The sequence below is a fragment of the Fukomys damarensis genome, unplaced genomic scaffold (assembly GCF_012274545.1).
Source record: "Fukomys damarensis isolate Sample0158 unplaced genomic scaffold, DMR_v1.0_HiC HiC_scaffold_25, whole genome shotgun sequence".
Lineage (NCBI taxonomy): Eukaryota > Metazoa > Chordata > Mammalia > Rodentia > Bathyergidae > Fukomys > Fukomys damarensis.
Window position 1 is genome coordinate 11,325,104 of NW_022900937.1, and position 27,354 is coordinate 11,352,457.

Here is a 27,354-nt window from a genome sequence, read left to right on the forward strand (position 1 = left end):
CCTCTGGTCCCAAAAGAAACCAGTATAGTGAAAAACATATAACAAGAGAAGTAGCCACAGAAGGTAGCATTCATTAGCCACCTACTGTGGACCAGCTCCATGTTCAGCACCAAAAAATGACACAATTCCATTCTCTGAGAAGCTTCCAATGCCCTGTGGGGGGGGCATGATTTCAACCCAATAAATGTGCAAATATTATGTACGAAGCCCAGAAGGTTTCACAGAGGAGGTGAAACTTGAATTGAGCCTTGAAGAAGGAAAAGTCTAAGCCTCTCAGCCTTGACCTAGAGGTTTGAAAATGAGAGCGAACTTGGAGGTCCACAGGGAAGGACACCCACTGGCTGCTCCCAGGCTGGCTAACAGCCTGATCTCCCCACCATGGCCACACCTGTGCGTGGGGAGCAATGTCAGCAAAAGAAGGCTGGGTTGGGGCTCACCAGTTGTGCAACCGTCCCTGGCCCTGCACCCAGGAAACCTTCAGCCCGGCCTCCCAGGCAGGTCTCTTTGAGGTGCTCTTGTTAATTGCTACTCCAAACACCAAATCCCAGGAGGGTTTTTACACCATGAAACCAAAGCAGGAACACACTGTGGAGCTCGAACAGTTATCTCCCGTCGCACAATCCTTTCTTCTGAGATTAAAAGAGAAGCATCTGGAAATTCCGCATCATACCAGCTTATAGGCCAACAGCAATTTCATCGCTGGAAATTCATTCCTACCGGCGCTGTATCGCCCGATTCTTAGAATAACCCTGTAATCGATGTCGGGCAGGTGTTAAATCCCCATTCTACAGGCGTCTCGTAAAAGGGAGGTTTCTGTAGCTCAGTACACACAGGGAGAAGGTGCCCCACAGAAGCCCTGCATGTCCCGAGTGGGAGGAGATAAAGGGACGGCCTCGGTGACAGGGTGAATGAAGCTAAAGAAGGTTAGGGGGTTCTGGTTTGGATTCTGCCAGGAGGGAGGGCACAATAATCTAGTAAGTGCTTGTTGTTAACTAGTCAGTGCTTAAGCAGCCAAGATGGGGCAGGCGAGGGACTAGAACAGGCGGAGTTGGTGCTGATCAGACAGGGGAAGATGTGGCCATGTGTTTGGGCTCAGAGAGGCCTCCTCTCGGCCTTGCGGCTGGATTCTGTGGGCACTGTCTAGGTTCTGCGGCAACCCTGCAGCTTGGCTGCCCTGGCTGTGTTGTGCTGTTTCCTGATCCTCTCCTGGGGAATTCAAGCAACATCTCCAAAGTCTCCTGTCATCTATGCACGGGGTGGGTGGCACAGCCCAGGTTACTCCCTTTACCTCTGACCTCACCGGGGTGTCACACGGGATGGTGTGGGTGGTGGGCACAGTGCCGGGAGAGCTGCAGGTCTAACTTCCCCCCGGAATCGGCACTTAAACATTACTGGGAAAGAGCAGGGTGGAAGCAAGAGTTCAGCCCTTCCCCGACTTCACTTTCATCCACGCAGCTGCCTTCAACAGGGCAGGTCCCCAGTCACAGGAAGTGCGATTCTGTAAGAACACTCTACCACACATCATTTTGGAATCAAATGCTGACTGTAAAAATATACATTTGATGCTTTTTGGAAGGGAACTCTTACATTGCGGTCATGGAGTGGAATAAGATATATGGAACAGCAACTACTATTTTTAAGAACCTTCACATACACCAAGTGCTGTGTGCCTATTTATTTCGCTTAATCCATGAAAATCGCTCTCTGGGACAGGTTTTATTATCCGGGTTTTACAGATGGGGACATTTAGGGCTCAGGGTAACGAAATGACTGGATTCTCAGCCAGGCATGTCTGACTCCAGCCAGCCTGAGAACTCACCCTGCAGACTCTGCCGAAATGTGGACTGGCTTGGGGGCTGACCTGGGTCCCACTGCAGCTCACTGGTGCTGACTTCCAGGGCAGCTGCTGTGACCCTCAGGGCCACCAGAGTACCTTGGCCTTCAGCAGTGTCCCTCTGAAGATGTCACTGCTGATGGGGCCAGGGACATATTCTGGCTGCTTCTAACCCTAGGCACTGCTCACCTTAACCAAAAGAATGGCAGGCAGGAGCAGCCTCGGTGGCCCAGAGGGACAAAATCCTGGTGCCCTCACATCTGAAACTCTGTCACAGCTCGCATTTAGTCCAAGTCAGGTCAGATACATGAATGTAAGCACTGGTGCAGCAACCCAAAGGAAGGAATTGGCCATTCTGGGCCAATTTTAAAGTAGCCACGGGCATATGAAAGGGCTCCAAGGAATCCTCAAGGTTCAGGATGCTTTTGATGAACTGAGCTGGACCTCAGACACTTCTCTGTGGTTTTGCAGTATCAACACAGCACCTAAGGAATCTCCTTGCTGCCAGGGACGCACGTCTTCTTGCCATCGTTGCACAATTAGTGCACTTCCTGCCATGTTCATGTACAGCGCCTCCTCAGTTCACAAATTTAATTCTTTCCATACTTGTGGCTGCGAGCAGAATTGGACAAGAACCAAATCCTATTTCCGCGTCAGGTCAACATCGAATCCAACCACTAGAACTTGACCTCGCCTAACCCAGAATGATTCTCTCTGCAGGAACAGCCTCGGTCATCCCATCAGGCCCCTCAAGCGTGCTCCCCGGCCCTGCTCTGGCTGGCATCCTGGGCCAGGAACAGGGGACACTGTGAATGTTGCTAAACACCTTTGTTCTGTGGAACTGCAGCAACTCTGGGGTAAATGGGTTCAGAGTTAGAAAAGAGCCTTATGCTCGCGTGGGTGAGATTGGAAAGAGAGAAGTCAGTCCTCGCTGGCCCAAACAGGGGGCCTTTGCTGAAGGGTGTAGGAAGCCGAGGCCCCACCGAGGAGCCTGCAGCCAGCTGGCAGCTAGCGGGGTGCTGGGCAGAGCAGGGGGCAGCAGGCCCTCTCAGCAGGGTGATGGAGCACAGGCAATCACTGGCCGGAAACCGAATGACTGGTGTTGTGCATAAGTGAAGACATTCACCCAGCACATACCAGCACGCACCTGCTTTCCTGCACAGTTGCACATGATGGGGGCCCAACGTGCACATTCTGTGTTGAGAGGTGTTCTTCCCCCAGTCACAGCCCCGGTCAGCCATTGTGAGACTCGCCTGGCCTCAGCCGAGAGAAAGGATGCCAGGCCAGGGGCCCCCGCTCCGGCATGCCTGCCTGCCCTGCCTTCACGCTGGCAGAGCCTAAAAGACAGTGGCACGGTGGCTGGTCCTCCAGGACAGAGCTGGGCTGGAAGGGGGCTGCTAGCTCTACATCAGGCCTGGCCTGTGGGCTCCCAGCCTGGGCAAGGGATTCCAGGCTCAGAGAAATAATCAAAGCTCCGGCCATGGATTTAGTCCAGAGGTTCCACCGCCTGCCTTTCAAGCGCAAGGACCCGAGTTCAATCTCCGGTACCAGAAAAAAAGACCCAAAGAAATAATCACGGCTCCTGAGAAAGCAAACCAGATGTGGCATCTAAAGACCTGGTCTGATGTGTGGACCTGGAGACCCAGCTGTCACCTTATCCTCGGGTGACCTCCGTTAGTCGCCAGCAATGCGGTGACGAGGACAGACCCCACTGGCTGTTCTGATACCAAAGAAGATAGAGCGAGATACTCCGCAACTCTTCATGGCTGGTCTTAAACATTTATAAACATCTCCCTTATTTCCCCCCAAAACAAGACCAACTGGAAATCAAGCCCTGGCATGATTGTTCAGGATGCTCAAAATACAAGCTCTACCACAAGAAGAAGCCCAGTTAAGCTCGTTACCCAGACGGACGCACTCAGTACATCTACAGTAACACACTATGAACTATTAAATGATAAAATTTAGTAATAATACTAAAATAGAATTAAATATAATAAATAATATTAGATATTAATATAACACACTATGAACTATTAAATGATAAAATTTAGTAATAATACTAAAATAGAATTAAATATAATAAATAATATTACTGATATTAATACTTAAGATAAATGATAACGTAAATCATAACTAAGTATTAGTGAATACCTAAGCAGGTACCTTTGGAAGAGAAGTAAACGCCTGTGTAAGCTGATGAACTTGAGACGCTGAATATGACAGATCAGAGCACAGACACAATACGCGGGTGACGTATGCACTTGACAACGAGCAGATGTGGCTGGGCCATAATCCCACACCTCGCGTGTCATAACGCACTATGCGCAGGCTGCACGGACAGGAAGTGGTCATTTACGGAGAGCTCTACTGCTGGACGTGAGACCCGGGGGCCAACGCTGCCACAGGAAATGGAGTTGGAAGACATTCAGAGTGCGGAGGAGAGCGACCATGACGTTCCAGAAGATGACAGGACTGTATCTGAATAAATGTAGTTTTTGTACATGAATAAACTGTTGTCCATGAAAAAGTAAGACATCCCCTAAAAATAAGCCTTCATCCATCTTTTGGAGCAAACTTTAATATAAGACCTGCTCTGATTTTCAAGGAAATATGATACTTACTAATTAGTCCTACCGTTATAAAACTCACCTGATTCATGTACCACTTTCAAAGTGTTTCTCCATACCTTATCATATAAAGTGTAGAAAAGTTTTTTTGTTTGGGGTTTTTTGTTTTTTTTGGTTTGTTTTGTTTTGTTTTGTTTGTTTGTTTTTTCGGTTTTTTGAGACAGGGTCTCACTATGTAGTTGAGACTGTAGAAAAAGTTTTTTAAATGGTACAACTAATTTAACATGCTGGTATGTTTGCTTTCCCTCTACGTGCATATTTATGTGTGTGTGAAAGGCATATGTGAAACCATACTTCAATTTTAAATATTAATACATCAGCATTCATCTCTGAATAGGGACTTCCCCTCCCCCCGTACCATTTCAAAACAAACAATTTTATTTTATCAATATCCTATCCATACTCCAACTCCCGCAGTGGTCCCAGGAATCCTCTCAGTGGTTCTTTCCAGCCAGAGTCCCCAGCCGCCCCTTCCTGGGCCCCCATGGTCACACCAGTGTCTGCAGTTGTGAGAGTGGACCCCAAGCCCAGCCCTGCCCTTCTTCCCCACCTAGAAATTAGGACCCAGAAGTCACCTGGGCTCCTGCTGACTCTGTGCGGGCTCAACTCCTGAGGCAAGGCCATCAAAGACAGGGACAGGTGCTGTATGGACTGCAGGAGATTGCGTGGGCCACACGAGCAGCTGGTTCTGTTTCCATGGGGTTCACAAAAGCGACTCTAAATCCTTGGGCTTCCATGAAGCCAGGAACCACTCCCAGATCCAAGGACTTGCACCGGAAGTCCCATGATGCTTTTCGCTTCACACGAGAAGGTTTTAAAAATCAAAGCTTCAATCAGTGTGTGTATGAATCACCCAGGAGCTTGGTACAATGCAATGCTCCAAGCTCTGCATGTCTGGAAAAGGTCCGGGCCCCCGAATCACACTTTGAGAAGCAGCATGCCAAAGGCCACTGGGTCGCACCTCATCTACTGGGGGAGGAGTAATGAGCCCCTGTTAGCACGCCCACCAGGAGGAGCTCAGGAAGAGAAAGAAATACAAAGATGGTTAAACCCTCTGAACCACGCCCAGCCTCTAGTAGGTTTATTACCTCATCTAGCGTGTGGCTTCCAGTGGCTGAATTCTCACAACTATCTACTAAGCAGCGTGTTTATTCGCATTTTACATAGGAGGAGACTGGCTGATATCACCTGAATGTCATGTGCCAGTATTCTGAGGGCCAGGTGAAGCCTGCAGAGAGCTAAGGAGAGAATTAACTAGTTCTGGAAGAAGAGGGAGGCGCCCTGGGGCAGGGGTGGGCCTGGGAGCCAGCAAGAGGCTCTGTAAAACTGGGCAATTAGTACCTGACAGTTGCCCAGGACTACGTTCCCTTCCCCACCCACCTGTTTCTCATAATTATTCCATCTCTCCAGGCCCAAGACTTTACAGAAAATTCCCAGAGTGTATCAGACACTGCCCGCAATAGCAAACTTCAGCCAAGGGTTGTGGCGCAAACTTTGTCCCTGAATAGCTGTGTGACTCTGGGCACCCGGGACCTGGTCAGAAGGCTGGTAGCTGTTCACAGCCCTTCCTTCCTCTCTGACAAAAGGTTTCTGAGCTCCCCACCCAGTTGGGTGAAAACACTTGTCACCTCCCTGCACACATGCATCTGACCATGCACACTGGGGGCCCCCAGGTCACACAGCAGAGCAAGACGGAGTGGGAACTCAGCCCCGCAACTCCTAAGCACCTATCTCCCTGCTGTTTCACACAGATGCCTCAGTCACATTTGTCTTCAGCTGCAAGTGAACTGGAAGCAACTAGAAGGTCCCAGGTCCAAGTTCCCTGGGCACTAAGAGGGGAGGGCTCTGGGCATGGGTTCCCTTAGAGAAAACACAATGTGGGTTAATCAGTCATGCCCCGAGGATGCCACAGACCCTGACCGCTGTCTTCCCAGACCCAGGCCAAGTGGTCCTGGGTGTGGGCGGGCTGAACACTGGCATTTCCAAAGCAGAAAGACTGAGCAAACAGAACTTGTGCTCGGGCTCTGTGAAGTACCCAGCCCAGGCTGCACAGGGTCGGGGCACCATCTGCACCTCCTGGCTGGCTCTGCCTGAATAACTCAGTTCCACATGTGGTGGGTAGAGGCCCAAGTTAAACTCCCTCCCAGTGTCCAGAGGGCCGAGACCTTCTAGTCAAAAGGTGGGTTGGAACCCCCGCTACACAGGGCCTGCTTTCTTCAAATTTAAGGCTAAAGAGCACAAAGCCCTTCTAGGATGGGGTTAGGTGTCAGACATCCAGCCACATGGCTGGGGAGCGTATGTCCCCCACTGAAGATCACAGTCTTAACTCTTCACAGAGCCAACTGTTACATTTTCAAGGACTTCGGGAGCTGATTTTTAAACATGGCCATTATTGTAAAATTATAAAACTTATATCAGTTATGTTAAAACCAGCAATAATAGATGCTTAAAACTTCTCTGCTCCTAATGTTTGTGCTACAGTGGATTTTATCTCTGTCGTTAGAGTTTTTGCATGGATTGTACCATATGGTGGAAATGCTAGATGGTCCTGTGCCTAGTGCACCTCTTCCCAACTCCATGTGCAATATCAAAGCAGTAGCAGCTTAATAGCCACTATTATGGTTGTATTTACACCCGGCAAGCACAAACTTTACAAGTGAGTGTTTGATCTCTTGCTCTGTTCGCCATCTACAGCAAACTTTTCCTATAATAGAAAAGGTAGTAAATATTTTTCCCTTTGTAAGACATAAGGTCTCTGTTCCAACTACTCAACTTTGCCATGTTGGCACAAAACCAGCCACAAAGAATAAGTAACAAATGAACACAGCTATTTTCCAATAAAACTTTATTTACAGAAACAGATGGAGGGCTAGATATGGCAGGCCATAAATTGCCAGCCCCTGGTCCAGACTTAAGGAAACCATGAAAAAAAATACTGATGATGAAGTTAAAAGTGTTTTGTGTCTATAACTGTTCTGATTATACATAACACAAAAAGTTTGGAGGAAATAATCTTTCTGTCTTACTTTCTCACTGCTGGAACAAAATAACTGACATTCACATGTTCAAGGAGGAAAGGCTTATTCAGCTCACCATTTGTACGCATGGAAGAAGAGAAACACTCCACGGTAGAGCAGGCAGGAGGCAGCAATCCTGTTCTCCCTTCTTTCCCTTTTTATTGCATCCAGCCTCTAAACCCATTGGTTGGTACCACCCACATTCTGGGTGGGACTTCCCAGTTAATCTAACATCTTCAGTTAATCTATCATCCACACCCAAAATATGCTAAACCAATCAGTGGACTAATCCAGTTACCACACAGCCATAATCTAATATCACACATCCATGATCGAGCAACTTCCCAAAAGCCCCACCTGTGACCACATGAGGCTTCGGGGGGACATGTAGATATAAGCCACAACATTCTGTATCCAAAACAGTTACATGATTCAGCAAAGAAGTAGCCCATGTTATTGTTTAATGGAGCTCCGATATAAGTCTTTGTTGCTTCATTTCTCTTACTCATTAAATGAAAACAGTAACCAATATTTACATCAGATGACACGTTTGTCATTTACTACAGTAGATCTGCTAGTGAAGACAGCAAGAGCACTCTGTGATGGCCAGTTGGCTATATGAAGTTTACGACAAAATCCTCAAAGACCAGAAGCATTGCCCAAAGCCCGGAATGGATGGACAATCAGAAGACCTGTCCACAGTCACCCTGGAAGTCTTCATGAAGGACACAGGACCCTAAAGAATAATAAGCCTAGACAAGGAAAAGAGAGTGCATGCTATCGAGGAGTGGAGAGGTTGGACTCCCTGACTCGGACTGGGAGGCCAAGAGAAGAGGCCTAGCACAAGGAGAAAGTGGGAGACAAGATGTAGCTAATGATACGGAAACATGCTAGGAGGCTGAGCCGAGAAAAACAATTTACAAAATGCGCATCCATGTTAAGGGAGAAAAATGCATTATAGGAAAACGTCCTGAAATGTAAATAGCCTGAGTGATAGGATTATAGCTGATTTCATTTTCCTGCTTCTCACACTTTTCTGTTGCTCTAAAGTGGTGTGTATTACTGTGACATCCTGAAGAAGGAGAAGCATTTTCAGTATGAAGCGCGCAAGCACTGAGCCAGACCTGAGTTCATAGCCAAGGGCCGTGCACATCAGGCTGCCCACTGGAGGGAGGCGCTGGAGAAGGGTCGGGTAGCGATGAGGGAGAACCCCACTCCCAAGAGGCCTGCTGGGACATTGGGCAACCACTGTTGGTGGCTCCTTCCCAGGGGCCAGCGTAGCCCTGTGCACACAGGAGTTTGAACCCTACCCCACAGCTCAGGTAGATGGCTGCTCTCTCTTTTCTCTCCTAAGACCAGTTTGCAAAGGTTCCCCCTCCACATTCACAGAGGCAAAGAACCAGCTACAAAGAATAGGTAACAGTGGACATGGCTGTTTTCCAGTAAAACTTTATGAACAGAAACAAAATAAACTGGGTTTATATAAATAAGAGGTTTATATAAACAAGAGGTCCTCTATGTTTTTAGGGTTCTTTTGCTATTTTACCAACTGAAGAAGTAGTCTTTTTCTTTTTTTTAAGTGTAGTACCAAGTACCATGCATTGAATTGAGAAATTACAAGGAATCCTAGAGCATATTTCATCCAATTCATCTAGTTTACAAATAAGAAATTAGAGACTAAGGAGGTCAAGAGATAGACCCACGGGTGCAAAGCTACAGGAAGGCAGGGGCTATCATTAATAGCAGAGACACTGATCAGCTGGCTAATTCCATTTGGTAATCTAAAGGGCTAGGGGGTGCTGTAGGTGGGGCTCAGTGAGGTCATGGGTTCAATCCCCAGCATCCTCAAAAGGGGTCCTAAAAATACCAGTTTAGTCACTTCCTCCATGTGAACTTGACCAGACTGGGTATAATGCAAGGGTTTCCATCTTGCACACAAACACCTATCCACAGTCTCACATGAGCCAACCTCCTCTCCATCTTGGGCCTGTGGCTCCACACCATCTCCAACACTGATCTTTGGGGATTTTCTGCTCCTCTTTCATGGATGGCCCACTGTTAAGCCTTAAATCCTGCCCTTGAAGTGCAGGAGATAGACTGCTTTACACTGTTTCTGATCAGAAACATAGGTGGTTAGAGGATTAAGAAATACATTTTCCTGAGTTGGATAATAACAAAATTTAAATGGCAAAAGTCCACGCTGTTCCCCAGTAGCTAGAGAGCTTTAAAAATAAAATAAATCAGCACCTGGTCCTGTTTTTTCTCTTATTCCTACAGAGACAGGAAAATTGCTGGAGAAAAATTGTGCCCGTATTTTCTGTGCTACACCTCTTGGAGGAAGAATGAAATCTTTAAGTGGGGTTATCAGGAAGTGCTTGCGAAATGTGAAGTTCATGGTCTGATCCCTGAGGTTAGGGAATTGGCGTCCCTGGACAGATGGGTGTGCGTCCTGTTAGAGCAGAAGCCAAGCCTCCCACCCGGCACCTGCCTGCTGCGGCTGAGGTGTTCTGTGTGTCTTCTTTAGCACCGTTGCTCTTTATCTTGGTGCCTATGTTGCTATCATCAATAGCAGAGACACTGTCCCCATCCCTGGCTCTTTCCCCAAAGTCAAAACACCGGGGTCAATATCACCCAAAGAATAAGCTTCGTTTGAGGCTGTCCTCCTTCCAGTTTCTAATGTTCTCAGCTACTTTCAGGTTTTGGACCAACTCTCCACCAGCACTAAATAATAGTCTAGAATTCTTTCCCCACATGAAAAGCTCAGAAATGAAAGAATTCCCTGTTCCCCAGCCCTTTTGCAGAGAATCTAATGACCTTGCTGACCCAGTGACTGCTCAAAGAAAGCTACTTTCACCTTCCCTGCAGCACTCCTACCCTGAGTCCTCGGTGTGGCTTCCCAGTGGAATAAGGAAAAGGTGTCCATGTTGTCATCTGAGGAGGGTCCCACACCAACCATCTTGTCTCTAAGAGATGACCTAAGTTGTGCAGCAGGGAAGAACCCAAAGCCTGCCATTGAGAACATGTGGCCCTTCGGGGAACATTCCAGATCTGAACTCCAGCGGTCATAAAGCACAGAATCCGAGAAAGGTGTAAGTTTCCCTCTGGCTGTGGATGCAGTACTTTCTAAGGGGGAGAGATGGTGGACATGCTTTGTTACCATCCTCCTGGTTGGTCCTTCTCTCAACTCAAAAAGAATTACAAGGCAGAGAGTCAAGAGAGAATTAAACAAAAGCAGTTATTGGAAAGTGAACGCAGAAATCTGAAGGGGATCTGAGCAGGTTGCCATGGCGACTATTTACAGTGTTTTGTTTTGGTATCGGGAATTGAACTCAGGACCTTGCGGCACGGCATCACTGAGCTACATCTCTGGGCCTTTTTCATGTTTTTTGAGATAGGGTCTCACTCTGGTTCAGGCTAGCTTCAAACTCATGGTGATCCTCCTGCCTCAGCCTCCTACTGAGTGCTGGGATTATAGGCATGTGCCACTACACCCAGCTTGTTGACAGGTTTTTATACACAAAAATGACTACATCTCAGATCACTCTAGGCCAAGTTCAGGTCAACCTACTGGGTTACAAACAAGAGAGTTTGACCGTAAATAAGTGGGCCTTCTTTGGATAATGTTCTTTGAACAGCACCATACATTGCAACTTTTCTAAAAAGAACAGAACAATGGCACTCTTCAGAGAGGTACAAAGAGAGGCTTGTGGTACTGGTTATCCATCACGTTGTTTTTATCGCATTCCTGGACAGGAGGATCCTGCTGGTGTAACATGGAACCCTTGTTCATGGGGCCACCACAGCCCTGGGGTTGGTCATTGAGTCCCTAGGTCATCCACATTTTCCTGTTTCACACCATATGCTTTTAGACAAGGTATAAATTTCCTAGCTCTGCTAGGACGACAACAACTTCCAGAAACTAAGGACCAATGCCTGGCAGATATTAGGAGGGGCTGGCTTTTCCCATCATACCAAGTGCACTGGGAAATCTTGTGGGAACCCATTGTGGCCCTCTGACCTTGCCCAACAAGCAGAAAGCAACATAGAAGTGTGTGTGTCTCCTTAGAGGCCCTGCCTAGACAGGGGACAGGGCAGTGTTCACAGGCAAGGTTGCATTTTAGCGCTTTGCTAGGATCGAGTGAAATCTTTGCAAAGCTTTGGGGAAAGTGGCTTCCTTTTTCCCCTCCTCCTGGAGTCCCTTTTAGAGAGTTAACGATAACATACATAAATCCAATTAAAAGCTAAAAAGATGTAAAAAGTCCAAGGCTTGGTCCAGATTTTCAGGAAAGCAGCAGTTTCTGAAGGATGTCCCACCCACATCCCAAGACAGAAAAAATAAACAAGACTCGAAAGTCCTCCAGCAAACAGGTGTTCTGTATTTTTCTAAGTCACATAAGCAGAGTTTTTTGGTTTTGGGGTTTTTTTGTTTTGGTTTGTTGCATTTCCCAAATCGGCCCAGAATGACATAGGAAGCCTGTGTTCTGCGCCTGTTTTGGTTGCTTCTGCAGCTGGCACAGGAAGGGGTTTTAACCCCGGCCAAGGCCACCTGGACAGACCAGATTTCGCTCTCAGCCTGCAGAGGGTGGGGCTACTCAGGCCCACAGCCCTGGGCCAGCATCGACTTCCTTCTTGGCACACAGGAGCCCTGGGCTGGGCCCCTGGTCTCCTGGAGCAAAACTCTGGCCGGCACAGGTGCAGTTGGCTCCTGCCTCCCCTCCCCCTAGGCAGGAGGAAGAGCTGTTTGTCCTGAGCCTGTGGTGCTGGGTTACAGGGTCACACCTGGCTGCCTCTACAGCCACATGGGTGCCTGGGGACAGCCCCCTCCTTCCACCCACAAGGGTCCTCGCTGAGGTCCTTTCCACTCCTAGGAAACAGGCTGGTTCCTTCTTATCTACAAAAACCCTTAAAACTTGGCTCTGAAATAAAGTGGCGGATGCTGCTGGGTGTCCCAGCTCTATAAAGGAAGCAGTGGGGCTGGGGGAGCTTGCAAAGTAATCAGAGTTCCTGGGATGGAGGGGCCCGGGTTGCAGTGTGTTCATGGCACACAGGAGGCCCACACCCGCCGGCCTCTGTGGGCCTCATGGGGGGGCGTTGGCGGCTGCTGGGCAGCAAGAAGAGAGCCCCCGGTGCACGCAGACCCCCCACAGTACCCTGCCAGGCAGCACCACCCTCCCCATAGCTGAAAGAGTCAGGTGGCTCGTTCAAGGTCATTCAGCCGGTCTGTAAGGACGACGGGCCATGCTAGAGGCTTCTCTGGAGGAAAGGGGGTCCAGCTGAAAGGCATAAGAGCAACCCAAACAGGAAGTTCAAATTGGCCCTGACAGGTGTGAAGTGTTCCAGGTGTGAGGATGGTCCACGCCTGAGAGCGCAGGAATGACAAAGAAGCTGGCATTCACTGAGGCCCTGCCAGTCACCCACCAAGTGCTACGGTCAGTCCTGGGGACAGTCCTACAGCCAGCACTGTCACCTTGTCCCCCACCTTACCCCAGAGGAGGCTGAGACCTAGTGAGGCAGAGGGACACACCAAAGTCACTCAGCTGGGACCCAAACATGGGCAATCACAGCGCTGAGCCTGTGTTCTTGGTCCCCATGCAAGGCGGAAACAGCCCTTCCTCCCTGCCCTGCCTCCCCCTTCCCCTGGCCTTCCTGTGGGTGCCACTCTCCCTGCCTTCCACTCCCCAGCTCTCCTCATAAGAGCCACACCCTGCTCTGGCGAATCCCACAAGCCGCAGGGCACTCCTAAGTCCTGGGATGGCCCCTCTCTCTGTGCTCCTGTGTCTTTCCTGTTTCCTACGTGTCACACTGAATTGATTTTTGTCCACTTGTTTAAGTGCCACTGGCCTGTAGCTTCAGGAAGCACCCTGAAAGAAGCTGGGCCTTGGGCCACTGTGTGCAAGGTAAAAAAGGATCTGGATGCATTGTCAATAGATTGACTGGCTGACTGGGATAAGGAAGGGAGAAGTGGGTACCAGCCCCATCCTGTCCATGGAAGTTCCACCACTTTTAGTGCTTACTACAGAGGCTTCTGGTGCCTTCCTGAGGGCTGGCAGCACTCATCAACACCCTGCTTTGTCCATGATCCAGCCCTCTGGCTTAGATAAACACACACTTGCACGAGTGTGTGCGCATACGTGTACACACACGCACATGCACATTCCTGATGGACCCGAGACCGAAGCCAAGGAAATGAGTATCTTCTCTCTGCTCTGTTAATTTGTTTAGAGAAGTTAATTCTAAGCACAAAGAACTGGGCCCTGGCAGGATAGGTGTGCCACTAACACCAGTGTGGTTTGCTCGCCCACCCAGCAGGGCCTAACTCCCATTGCAATGTGACGCACGCCCAGAGTTGCCCAAGTCACCCACTCCCCCCGAGAACCCTTCAGGGTTCTCATGCTCTGGGCCCTGCAGGTCAGGACAGAGGAAGCCTGCCCAGGACAGCTCCGCTCCTCAATGGGCCCTGCTTGCCACACAAGATAGGTCCTCAGAATTATTTTGAGCACTCATTAGCATTTGCACAAGCTGGTCAATTATTTCTGCATTGCTGAGTGGCACCCAGAAGGCTACAGATTCAGCCGGCTTTGGAAGTCTTCTAGGCCAATCTAAGCAGTGGATTCCAATCTGCCCCTATGCATTGAGGCCCTCATTGCAACAGCATTGTGGACATCTGGGACTTAGAGAGATTGGTGGCCAGGGACGATGCCCCCAAAACCTCCAAGCCCAGCAGCACTGTTCCCCTGTGCTGTGACCATATGTGGTTTGCTCTGGGGTCCTGATAGCCACCTGCCCAGAGCAAAGACTAGGGCAGAGCCTGCACTTAGGTTTTAGTCTCTCTGAATGTCTCTTCATACCTTCTCTCTGTCTCAGGGGAGAGGACTGTGGCCCCCACATCAGCAGACACTGAAATATACAGAAGTAGTCTGATGGGACACAGGGGGTGACAGGAAGCTCACACTTCAGCAGACACTCTGGACCCTCACTCCCCATGGCTGTTCTCTCCTTGCCATCTGCCTGAGACCTTTAATCAGGGATGACAGATCCAAGAGCAGGCACCACTAACAGGGTCACCTCTTGTGTGGGCTTAGGTTGCCCAGGGAAGGAGGGAAGGGAATTGCCACACATCTGGGGACAGTTATCAGCTCCTCCCAACAAAAGCAAACACACCAGACATGCGGGGAGGGGTGCTCTACAAGCCGCGGAATGCTGGAGCCACCAAGACCCCTGGCTCATCTTTAATATGGCCCTCAGGACCTGTGCCCGGGCTGGTCAGGGCCACACACCGCCTACTCACATGGATGCTTCCCATCCAGCCTCTCTAGATAACTCTACTTGCTGCTAATTCATACTAAGTACTTAGGTACTCACCACTTTAGGTGCTGAGCCTTTTCTCCCACGTTCCCATAATGCTGTGAGCCCTATTCATCAGATGAGGAAACTAAGGCCCAAAGAAACTGCAGGCTTTGCTGTGACCCTCACAGCTGGTAAGTGGCAGAGCCGATTCGATCTAGGCTTTCTGATACAAAGCCAGCAGCCCAAGACTGAGTGTGGTCCTTGTCCCTTGTTCCACCTCTCCCCACCCCTTCTCCTGCCCTCTCTCTCGGGGACCCAGGTACTGACCACCTTTCCAGTTTCCCCCTTTCCCTTAGGATCTTTCAAATGTTCTGTTCCTCTGGGTTAAAAAAAAAAAATCCAATCAAAGCACTCATTCTCTTTGAGCAGTTGATTTTACAGCACTTTCAGGACTCTCAAATCTGAGGGCAATACACATAAAATCATTTAACTTGCCTGATATTAAACATTTCTGACCCCAAAAAGCAAAAAGCCTTTTAAGTGACGGTTACATTGATGTAAGAGTCACAATGACAGGTTTCAAAGATGAAAGTAATGGGTCAGAAAATAGAACAGTAGAGAAAACACAGATGAAAGGCAAATAACCCCATTTGAAAATCCAAAGCCTTCATTTTTTGCTTGGAAAAAAATTGCCAAAAGCACTATTCTGTGTTTAAAACATCATGGTGAAAGTCACGCACACTGGGCACCTACTAGATTCTTGTTCCCTAATTACTTGGCCCTCCTGTCAGCAGTGCCCTGGCCTTAGTGGCTCCACATCCTGGGCTGCTGCTCCCTGAGCTGGCTTGTGCCCCCCCTGGAGTTACACCTGTCACACGGGTGCCATGAGCATCTCTGGACACCGGTGTACCTGAGGGCCTAGACTGGGTCTCAGGGAGCCAAACGCCCTGTCCACGTGGTTATAGCCCTGCCAAACATCCACCAAGCTCCTGGCCAAGCAAGCTCAAGCTTTCCATTAAAACCATGCATCATATCAAATACTTCGCCATGCAAACAGGCATGTTACCTAGAGCAAGACAAGAGGATACAGAAACAGTGTGCATCACAACCTCGGCTCTTTGTCCCTTGTTGTTTCCCATGGCCTAAGCCCATCCTCACACTCTCTCAAACTTGAGTAGCACACAAATTTCGAACTCATCTTCTGCCTTCTTGTGAGGAATCCTTCCAGGGCTTCCAGGGTTTCTCTAGAAGTTTCTGTGGCTTCACCACACATCAAGACACGTAGCATCTTTTATCTGCTACACCTGTAAAATCCAAATGTTACCATGACTGCTTTGCACTGGAATAAAGAAAAGTCTTGCCACTGCTGCCTGTCACTTTTCTGGGTGCATGGGGTCCTTCCAGGGACCAGAGGAGGAAGGAACTCTCTGTCTTGTACCCTTGTATGTGCCATGTCAGTCTCATTCTTCTGATCAAAACAGGTCAACCTCCGCTTTGCTAGCTAACTTCAGCTCTTTGAACTTGAAAGCACAATGTGTTTGTTGATTGCTGGGTGTCTACTTCCAGTTGTCAAACTTAGGAATGCCAGGAGCTTTTACCCCTGGCTTTGACACAGATATGATCTGCCGTAGTCCTAATGCAAGTTGAAGATTTTCAAAAATCACCTGTATAGAGAAAGAGAATTCTATGAAGTTCCACATAATGGTGGAAATGGCTTTAAATGGTAAATTAAAGTGATCGATGAAAGAAAGAGTCCTGGAAATGACTGACATACGGAGTTGGCCTGGTCAGAAGAGACACAGAGCAACTGTTCGCTGCCTAGGTATGGTGCTGGGTCCAAGAGAATGCAGTGAGCTGGGAGTAGAGAGATGAAGCACTCCCAGGGCCAAGCAGCAGCCACTAGGGCAGGCCATAAGGCTATCTGAAGCTACAGGGTCGCAGCCCCTGGTGCCAGGCGCTTCTAATTAACACAGAAGTGGAGGAAATCTAGTCATTCTCTGAAATTCCATGGAGCACCATCTGCTGATCATTCCCTGCCTTGTCCAGAAGAGGAAGAGTCACTTCTTCCCAAACTAACAGATGCCTGGGCTAGTGTTATTATGCTGGTACTAAACTCACTTGTGATTTCCCTGTGAAGCCCTAGCTACCTGATTTGTTGGGAATCGCTTATATAAGATTATTTGGAAAAAAGATCTTACCAGTCATGAGGTATCTATCCATCCATCTCAGCGTTTTATCCGCAACGGGACATTTTAGGGAGTATTTGGCAGCCTGCTACCTCATTAGCCTAAAAAGGTTCTGGAAATTCCCCAGGTACTTTAGGATCATGAAAGGTAGACTAATGTATTCCACTGTGTAGAGAACATGTACCTTGGCTGCATAGCTGTTGGACCTTGGACAAAGTACTTAGCTGTCAGGTTTCCCATCTATAAGATTCAAGTGATCGATATCAATAGACCACACGATTTCCAAGGCTCTAGAGTTATTTTAGATACTTTATTTGTTGTCATGACCAAACTAGAAACAGGAGAGGAACAGGCTGCAAAGACTGAAAATCTCTCCCAGTTTATACCAAGTGGGTCAGAACCAATCAGTTCCTATGTGGTTTGAATTACTTTACCCTAAACACATCATGACTGACTGCCTTGAAGGATGTCTTTGGTTTTCCTACCCATTCCTATGGCCCTGTACGGCTTTTCATTGTCACAACTTGCTTTACCTCCTGAAATGTGTAGAGTTTCATTCTCTCTTTCTGTCTCAGGTGCAGTTCCTCTGCAGAAGCTATTGCAATTACTAAGTGAGGTTGCTTTCCACATCTAGAGTACTATCCCAATTGCTACACCTGCCTTATTCTAATTAAGGACAATGGCAATATTCAAAGCCCGTTTTGACCCCCATGGTCTTGTCTGACTCCTCAGGATGAGCTCATCTTCTCTGAAGTAATTTATTATACAGTATTCATACCCATATGTTCCTAATACACTTCAGTATGACAGCTCATCAAATTCTTTCTGAGAGTTAAAAAACAAATTCCATTTCAACTTTATACAAATGTTTACTTACCCGGAGGAAAAAGGCTGGTAGATCAATGCAGCATGAATCCAATTTGATGGGACTAGAGCTGAAATAGACTTTAGTGGTCCTCTGTCCCCTCCAAACCTGACCATGAGCTCTTCTTGTTCACGTTGACCAAAAAGTGGGTGTCACTCAGGGTCTTCCTGGCTCTGCTTGGTAGCTTCTCCTGGTTGCCTTGCATGAGCACTTTTTTCTCTCTTCAAAGCTGCCCTTTGCTCCTTTTGGCCACTTTTACCTTGTTAATGAAACAGCTGCAGAGTTTGTGGCCTGGTGCCAGGTTTTCTTGGGCTCCAGGCAGCCTGTAACAGAGCCCTTGGCCCACCCAACAGCCAGCAATGTGCTCTGTCCTTTCTCCTCCTAATTAATGCCTACATCTAGACAGAGTGTCCCATCTTGAACAGTGTAACTGAGTCACAGATGCGTTGTGTTTTCTTCTGGAACTGTCCTCTCTTGCCCAGTCCTGATTTATTGAGGTTTACTCACTGTGGCAGGGTGATCTGTCCACCAGGGCAGCCTTATATTAAATAAATCCTGCTCACCGCTTAAAAGACCTTAAAAGCTCCAGAATGTGTAACCAGGCTCAGTGTTCACAGTGAGAGTCAGGGACCAGACAGCAAAGAGCCGGGGTGCTGGGGTCAGCCGGAAGTGCTCTTACCCAGGACCGCAGCTTCCAGAACTCTAGGTTCCAAGACTTTAGAATAAGACTAATAGGACCCACTTCCCAAGAGGTTGCGAAGATTAATTAAAATGATGCAATAATGTAAGTGAAGCTCCATCTCTGGTAAGAGCCTGGTGAAAGTCCTTATCCATTAATCACCCACACCTTGGGGACAGGCAAAGCCCATGATATCACCCCATCGTGTGGACAACTCACTGGGCTCAAAAGAGATTATGAAACTGAGTCATAGCAGAACCGAGAGTCCCACCCCAGTCCTAAGGAGTCAGAGGCTCTGAAGTCAGGGCCCAGCAAGCCAGGATTCTGATGACACTCTGTGGAATCATAATTCATCTTTTGATCTAAGTCTTCCATCACTCCTGTGATGGGCGATCCACAGACCCCAGTGTGAACTCATCTCCCCTGCCCTGAGCCGTGGGAAGTCTGGTTAACACACTCCAATGCTGGTCCCACAATGTAAGCTCAAGACAAGCCTGAGGGGTGTCGGCAAATAGCACCACGTCTGTGGCTCTCCAAAGACAGCCCCACTGACAACCACAGCACTACAAAGCCACCACCCAGCTCCATGGAGCGTGAGGGGCTGGTGATATCTTTATCCCAGTAAGGTTTGTGGGCTTTTCAGTCAAGCTCCAGTACTGGTTTCTTTTCTTCCTGTGAACCTTGGAATCCGCCTGGCAGAGCCAGCACCTCTCTCACTTATTCACTCAGCTGCTTTTGTTCCTGCCAAGGTATTTACCTAATGCCCCTCAACTTTGCCATCCAAGATTAGCCTGCTTACTCTGGGAAGGTAACAGCCAGAAAGGATAAGCATTAAACACTGACTCACATGGCTCTGGCTTTTCTTCTAATTGCTCAGAAGGGTGCGAGGGAAAAATCACACCCTCTTGGCCCACCGAAGTCATAACCTTGGATAGATCATTGAGTATCAAAGAAAGAGTAGAGTCTCAGCTTTTCTGTCCCTCACAAGGGACTTGCATGATGGACAGGGGATTTGGCTTGGGCCTGGGACCACAGTGAGGGGTTTTGCTTCTTCATTTTTTTGTACTGGGAATCAAAGGCTGCAGTGCCTCTGAGCTACATTCCCGGCCCTTTGCTTCATCTTTAATGTAAAGATCACCAGCTTTCAGAAGGGGTTACCCCAATTAGTCCATATGTCTCAGGCAAAGAGACTGAAAAGAGGGGTCACCTCATTCACCAGTCACCAGCAAAATGGACAGAGCAGAGACTAGGGGACCTCCTGGCCTGTCCCCCAGCAGACCTGGCCCCTAGGATTACACACAGACCAGGGCACAGGTGGACAAGGGGTTTTTCAGGGATCCATTGAGTGATATGCTCATCCCCTCTAGTGAAAAGGTAGTCTGGTGGGTTCCAGGTAGTGACCACCAGGGCTCCTGCAGGAGTCACAAAAGAGAGATGGGAGACAGGCAGGACCCCTCCCCCATCCACCCCCTTAGGCTCTGTGCCACTGTGGGCCCAGGACAAGGCTCCTCTGTGGTGGGCAAATCCAGATTTAATGGGATCTGAAGCCGAGACAGTTAGGGAGGATGGATAGGGAATGTTCTTCCTAAGACAAATTATACAAAATTAAGTGTCAAAGTATAAAATTTGTCTTGCGGGGGAGGGAGGCTAAAGTTTGGACTTAATTTGATGCAGAGTGGATTAATCCCTGCCCAGACTCTATCTTTCCAAGACTGTTTTGGATTCTGGAATTTTTTTTTTTAATAGAATAGAGGCATGGTAGGATTTTGTGGGGGAAATCATAAGTATTTGAGATTTATGGAGGCCTTGGACCTACCCAGTGAGCTAAGGTCTAGGCCGAAGATGGCGAGCAGCTGTCAGCCCAAGGAGGAATCCATCCTATCAGGAATGGCTGCTTGCAGAGACAGACTGTAAAATAACCAGATGCTGTTATCCATTAGTCATGTCTGTCATGTCCTTGGGAGTAGGCAGGAGTGATCTGAATGCTACACACATTCTAGTGATGGAAGAGACAGAAAATGGAGATTTGCTCCCACGAAAAGTCTAAAGTCAATACTCCAAAAATGTGACTCAACGGAAGGAATAATTAAATGAAACAGAAATGTATGACTGTCCAGCCTTCATCGTGTACAGACTTCGAAAGGGAGGTCACAGCGGTCCCCAGTGCATCCAGCCACACTCCCTCATCTGAATGCCTCGTGGTCCCACTGAAACACCCCAGGGCAAAGTTCCTGTCACGCACCTCCGCTTGTGACTTTCCCCGTGCCTTGTCAGGCCTCTGTCCCAGCTGTGGCCTTTCCAAACTTTCAGAGTATTATCGCACTCTCGGACCGCAGAGATCTCACACATGCTCAGCCTTCCCAACATTTACTGAGTACCTACTCTGCTCTTCGTATTTGCAGATGAAAAACAAGATCCAACCCCTTCCCTCGTGAGGCTCGTGGTGTGTGAAGGAGGAAAAGCGCATTCATAAATAACCATAATTAAATGACAAATTATGAGACTCAAAGTTACACATTTAAAATATAATTAAATCATCATCATTATTTAAATTAGAAATAAGAGCAACTAAGTGTCAGGCACAGAGCTCAGCATTTTACTTACACGTTGGTTTTTATATCATCTTTATACTAAACCTGTGCGGTTCACAAAGCATTCGTGACCATTTTACAATTAAAGAAGTGAGGCTTGGGCCATTTGAGCAACTCACAGGTCAGTGGAGATATCAGGGTGCGCACCCAGCTGTGGGTGCTGATGAGAAGCACAGGAAGTGGTCTGATAGAGAAAAGTACGGGATGGTGGTACCTTTGTGACCTCCGCCAACACTTCTCCCTGTAACACTGGAAGAGGGGAGCTGGACAGCAAGGAGGGCAGGAGCACAGTTGGAAGCAACGTCACACACACAAGGCCTCCCCCAAGGTTGTAGGCTCAGAACACGGAAGGCAGCAGGGCCCAGGGTTCCTGCATTTCCTGTGTTGCTTCTTCTGGAGTGGGTTTCCTGTCACCAGAGAGAGGCAGAGGGATGATGATGAGAAATCAGCGATCTGCCAGGGAACCAGGAAATGCTGTGTCCAAACATACACCACTTGTGAAAGGAAAACAGTCCTTAGGGGGTATGAGGAGCCCCCCCCCGCCATGGTGAAGAAAACAAACAGTGAGGCCCATGTGAGGTGAGCAGCAGCAGAGAAGCCTGTCCCCACCCACTTCCTGCTCTGTCAGGGACACAGACAAAATTCCAACCAATAGCCAGAGCTCCACGGAGGGGTCTGGGGACCGGATCTGGGATGCAGCAGGAAAGTAGGAGGGAAGAAACCATTCCAGATAATATTCCTCTTGCATCAGCTGGTCCAGCGATGAATTGGGTCTGTATTTCCTGTGTACTTACTGCACCATTAGGCACCATTAGGGTTTTGCAGGCATCATGTACTGAAATCCTTCAGACAACCCAGAGAAGGAAGAAAGTGAGCCTGAGAGTCTGGGCAGTATGTCCTAGGTCACCTCTGGCAAGGGACAAAGATGTGCCCATCCTAGCCTCCCTGACCCACACTGAGTCCAATGACCCAGGCCACCTGCAGGACAATCCAAAGCCTGATCACACCCTCCTGGGAAGATCAGGGCTATCAGTTCTGATTATCCTGGCAGATTACAGTGGTTTCCTATCCTTTATCTTATGTTGAAACAAAGCCGGTAGAGGAAACACACCATGATTTTTACTTATGGACTCATTGTCAGTGGAGCCTTGTTGCAGCCACACCAGACGTAGGTGCAAAAATGTATGCTTGGAGTGGGAGGGTCACACACTAACTAAGCCACATGACCCAGAGTCCTCCTCATGGACTGTGAAGGAAATGGCCTTTCTCCACATTCAGGGATTAGGGCAGAGGAAGAGGGAACAGTTTCTTCGGGGGGTATCCTGGCCACTAAGGAACTCACCTTCAGTGCCTGGAGCAATAGAAGGGCTTTCCATGCAAGTCCCAGTCCACTCTCCCAGCATCCTGGACCTCAGTAATTCATCAGCATCTTGTAGATGAGATGACAAGACGAAGTCTCACTTACCTTAAGCTCAAGCTGAGCTCCTTTCACTCTTTAGAAGAGAGTTAAACTTTCTCCCTGTCCTTTAAAGGTTTGATCATTGAAGCTGTGACATACATGGACAATAGATTAACAGGAGAAAAAGCATGCTGATTTATTTTACACACACACACACACACACACACACACACACACACATACGGGCATAACAGGAAAGACAGGAAGTAACCAGGAACTGTAAAATTTAGAAGTGAAGTATTTATGGAAGATCCAGGCTCAAGGCATATAAGGGAAATTCAGAAAGAGAGCCTCTCTCTCTGTTCTTCAGAGAAGAAAAGAGGAAAAGACAGGGGTATGGGAGGAGGTTACAGAGATCTGGGCTCCAAAGCTATCTGGCCTCCTCCATTCTAGAAGCATCCAGCAGCCAAGGTGTCCTATTCCACCAATGGCAGCCTGAGCCACCCCTGAGACTCCTGGGTTAGGTGCGGAGGTGCCCTCCCCAGACAGGCTGAGCATTCCCGGGCCCTTCAGGACCCCCTTCCTCCCCCGGCTTCTCAAAGATGCTCTTGCACCATAGCTCCCATGGTACCCGGAGAAAATGCCAACTCAGCCCGGTCACAGGCCTTCTTCACCTCTGACCTGCCTGCTCCCTGATGGCTCCAATGACCTACGGCGACTGAACATGCCCTGTTTCTCCCCCTGCCCTGCAGACTCCTGGTCTTCCTTCAAAACCCAGCTCAACCATTATCTTCTGGCCATGCTGACTTCCCTGGTTCCCCCTCTGGTTTCCCTGATCATCCCACACCCACCCCCGCTCTGCACTCCAGGAACCTTCACTGCAACCACAGGCTCTCAAGTATGTCTACCTGTAAACCACAGAAGTGTGAGATGGCTTCCAAGGGTGGATGGTCACAGAGGAGGACATTGACAGGCTGCATGAGCTATGTCATGGTGTTTGGTCCCCATCAGAAGTATTATAGTTAGTGTCTAAGGTAGAAGTATTATAGGCAGTCAGACAGGGCTGATACAAAAGATGAAAACACTTTACAACTGTGGCTGAAGACACATCTGTTGGAGGCCAGGCCTCAAAATAAAGACAAAATGACCAGGTCTGCATACTACTCCCCCAAGAGATAAGTGGTCTAGGCAGACATCAGTCACCCAGGTGGGTGACTAAGACCTCCAGATTCATCCCTTCCTAAAAAAGTTCTTTACTCTTTCCATATACACTTGCTATGTGACCTGCTTCCCCACTGGAAGCGACTATACTTATAATCGTATTGGCTGATCACAGTTTTGTCCCAGGTTGTACCCACCTCATGAATTTGCTCTATAAAACTTCCCCTGTGAAGTGGGGTCCACAGCAACTCACTCAGGCCCCCTCCTGTCTCTCAGAAGCTAAAATCTCCCCCTCTCAGTAAAACTTTCCTACTTTTAACCCCCGTTGTTCCTTAGCAGTCATTCTGCAATTTGGAAACCACAAACTTGGTGTATCTGACATCTAGAAGGTTGGGAGTTATATTATTTCCCCTATAACAGAAGCAGCAGCCAGGGCAGGGCCAGATGTTATGTTAACAGTAGGTTTAGCTTTGCAAATGGGAAGGGCACCAAGAGATGGAGGGAGAGGGAGAGAGGAGAGCAAAAAAGGGAAGTAAAAAGATTTAATATGTGTCATGCACGTGTACCAACTCCCCGTGATGACTGTAATAGTTATGTTTTGCAAACATGGGCTAATGAAAATTTTAAAAACAGATAGATGAGACTTGCCATGTAGGGGTACATGATCCCAACAATGAATGTAACTGTACTGCATCCCTAAAATGTACCAATAAACTCAATAAAATAAAAAAAAAACAGATAGATGAGACTTGCCATGTAGGGGTACATGATCCCAACAATGAATGTAACTGTACTGCATCCCTAAAATGTACCAATAAACTCAATAAAATAAAAAAAAAACAGATAGATGATAGTTAGATAGACAGGCAGCCCGATAGCCTCCTTCCTTTAAATGCAAAGTTTTGTTAAAAGCCTTGGACAGCCACTATGGAGAAGAATATGGAGGTTCCAAAAAAACTAAAAGTAGAACCACCCCTATGATCCAGCAATCCCACTTCATTTGCAGCAGAATGGATGGAACTGGAAAGTATCAGGCTAAGAAAAATAAGCCAGACACCAAAAGACAAATTTCCCATGTTCTGGCTCATGTGTGAAAGCTAAAACAAATTAAGTCCACTTGAATGTAAAATAGTAATTAAGTGAGATTGGGAAGGGTGTATGGGGATAGACAAATGGAGACTGGATTTGATTAGTATGTGCCATAAGCCTGTGTTGAAATATCACACTGAAACCCATGTATAACTAACCCATGTTATTTGAAAATAATTTTTAGAAAGCAGTAGGTTCTACTCTGAGCTACCTGCCAGGTAGCAGGTGAAGCCCTTTGCCTGCATCCTGTGGCTTACAAGGACTGCATGAGTGGATTCACAGAATGTGGCCAGCACAGTGCCAACCGCAGTGTGAACCCAGAACCACCAGAAACAATAGAAGTGACAGGTCCTTTGTGGGACAGTGCTCGCGCCGGGCGGCATGCCAAGCACATTCTGCCCATTGTCTCACTGCACACAACGACCCCTTCCCCCTGTTAACAAAGAGGCTAAGTGACCTGCTTGGGGTCTTCTGCTGAGAAGGAATGGGCAGGGGTTTCCAGTCGGAATCCACCAGCTCCACCAAGAATCTCTGGCATGGCAGAGGTCTATGTGGACCGAGGGCTCTGCCCAGAAGAAAGCAGGCCAGGTTTTCTGAGGCAGAGCCTGGTGAGATGTCCAGGGAAGCTTGAAGGGGGAGGAGACTTCCCTTCGGTCTCATTCAGTCTATCGTCACAGCCACACCAAATCCTCCCTCAGGAGGCTGAGGACTCAGGTTCCTTCTCATCATCTGTGCACCGAGAAGTTCTGCTTCCTTCCACAGATTGGAGTCAGTCCTCTCCTTCCGGCAGCTGGGTAAACTGAGGCTGAAACAGTGATGGTGGCTCACTCGGAGCTGAGATCCTCACAGAGCCACTACCCTGAGGTCAGTCCTTCCTCACCATGGGCCTCACGCACTGACCGCGTTCGAAGCGACAGTGACACTGAGTTTGCAGAAGCCTGATGGTGCCAGGCCCAGCTCTGTGACCTCTGGTCAAGCTTTTTAGCCTCTTTGTGCCTCATTTTCCTCACCTATGAAACAAGCCTGAGACCTCATTCTTGCAAGGGCAGTGGTCAGAGCCAAATGGCCAGTGCACAGCTGCAGATCCAGAAGCTGGGAAACTCTACACCCGCCGGTCAGCAGCGAGCTCAGGGGAAAGTCTGAGTGGCCTCAACCTCCTCCACCTCGCTGTTTCTGTTGAGCTGCTTATGCCCAAGGCTCTTGCTGCCCTTTGACAACAATCTGCTCGTTCTGACCCGAGAGCAGCGCAGCGCTGTCTCAGAAGAGTCGGGCCTGCACACAATGCTGTCAGTGGTCCCTGTGTTGTCAGAGGGGCCAGGTGTCAGGACTGTCCCTGAGCTGTTTCATGGGGACACATTCCCCTCCTGCTCTGGTCTCCAGGCGCTGGGTGTGCAGCCAGCGGGTGGTCTGCAGCAAGGAGACTTTCTTCCAGGGAGGAACGCGGCTCCGCCATGGCCTGATTCCCTCTGCCACCTTGTACCTTTGGGAAGGAGGAGGTGTTTCTGAGGAGGGAAGGAGGGAAGCAGAAGGAGGTGCCAGCCTTATCTGAGGGCTGGATTTACCACTGTGAGTGATGGGCTCCTGGGGACAGAAGTGGAAAGGGCACTGAGAGGAAATGTGAGTAGAGCTCACTTTCATTGAAAGGGCACAAGATTCATCACAGAGGAAAATAAAAGGGTTGTGGAAGGACGCTAATCCTTCTCCCTTTGTGCTCCCATTCACCGTGCCATCCCCCAGAGTTGATGGTGTAGAAGAGAAAATGGCTGTGCTTTCTGCTTACTTTAATGTAGGGAACTGCCCGGTTGAGCAGTGACTGAATCTCATTGATAGCATAAAAGACTTGATCTCCGAGGGGCCAGGCCTCAGGGGATTGGTTTTTGCTGTCATTCCCCACCACCACCCCGGAGGACTGGCCTGATTCTTGGGGAAAATTTAAACCCCATGCAGGAATCTGTAAGCTCCTCCATGATGTGATCTACCTACCTTCCCAGTCTCATTCTACCTCCTTCCTCTCCAGCTAGAGGGGTCTGCGCCCCCTAGCCCTGCCCCAGACTCTGACTCCCTAAGTAGCCCCCTCCTTGCCACAGCTCAGCCCACCCAAGCCGTCTCTCATAACTCCACCTCCACCTGCTGTGCCTCCAAGCTACAAGTGATAACTGAACTCCCAGGATAACAAATAACATAACTCACATGACTGGATCCAAGACTATTAACACCCTTATCACATAGGTATTACTGCAACTTAGTCCCATTTTGCAGATGAGAAACTTGTGACAGGAGAGGTCACACAAATTGTCCAAGGTCACCATTTTGGTCAGAGTCAGAGCAAGGAGTTGAACTCAGAGTTGGTTCCTGGTGTTGGGAGGAGGCCTTTCCCAGCCACTTGGTTCTCATGCCACAACCCAGCTGCTTCCCACCCTACCTTGCAAGAATCTCAGCAAATTTGTTGTATAATCTTTACAGGACCATAGTTCAGCAGCCAAAGACCAAGCATGGTTCTGAAAGAATGGATGAGAAAATGCTTGGGCCAGAGATTTAACTCAGTGGTTCCACCGCCTGCCTCATAGACGCAAGGATCCGAGTTTGATCGCCAGTACAAAAAAAAAAAAAAAAAAA

The 27,354-nt window shown here is 48.5% G+C and overlaps 1 protein-coding gene and 2 long non-coding RNA genes across 3 annotated transcripts in view; 1 reads left to right on the top strand and 2 right to left on the bottom strand.

Annotated features, from left to right (window-relative positions):
- LOC104874235 overlaps positions 1-5,797 on the bottom strand; it is a 64,380-nt gene extending 58,583 nt beyond the window's left edge. Inside the window, exons 1-2 of the long non-coding RNA XR_783697.1 lie at positions 5,040-5,797; positions 4,001-4,315 (exon numbers count right to left, since the gene is read on the bottom strand). This is a non-coding gene — a long non-coding RNA (uncharacterized LOC104874235). The remainder of the gene's footprint in view (positions 1-4,000; positions 4,316-5,039) is intronic.
- Lipc (lipase C, hepatic type) overlaps positions 1-27,354 on the top strand; it is a 94,484-nt gene that overhangs the window by 5,154 nt on the left and 61,976 nt on the right. The gene's annotated exons all lie outside the window — the stretch shown is intronic.
- Positions 18,004-24,361, bottom strand: LOC109118586. Its single transcript, XR_002025946.2, has 2 exons — positions 22,432-24,361; positions 18,004-21,496 (listed from the first exon to the last, which is right to left on the bottom strand). It is a non-coding gene; the product is annotated as an uncharacterized LOC109118586 (long non-coding RNA).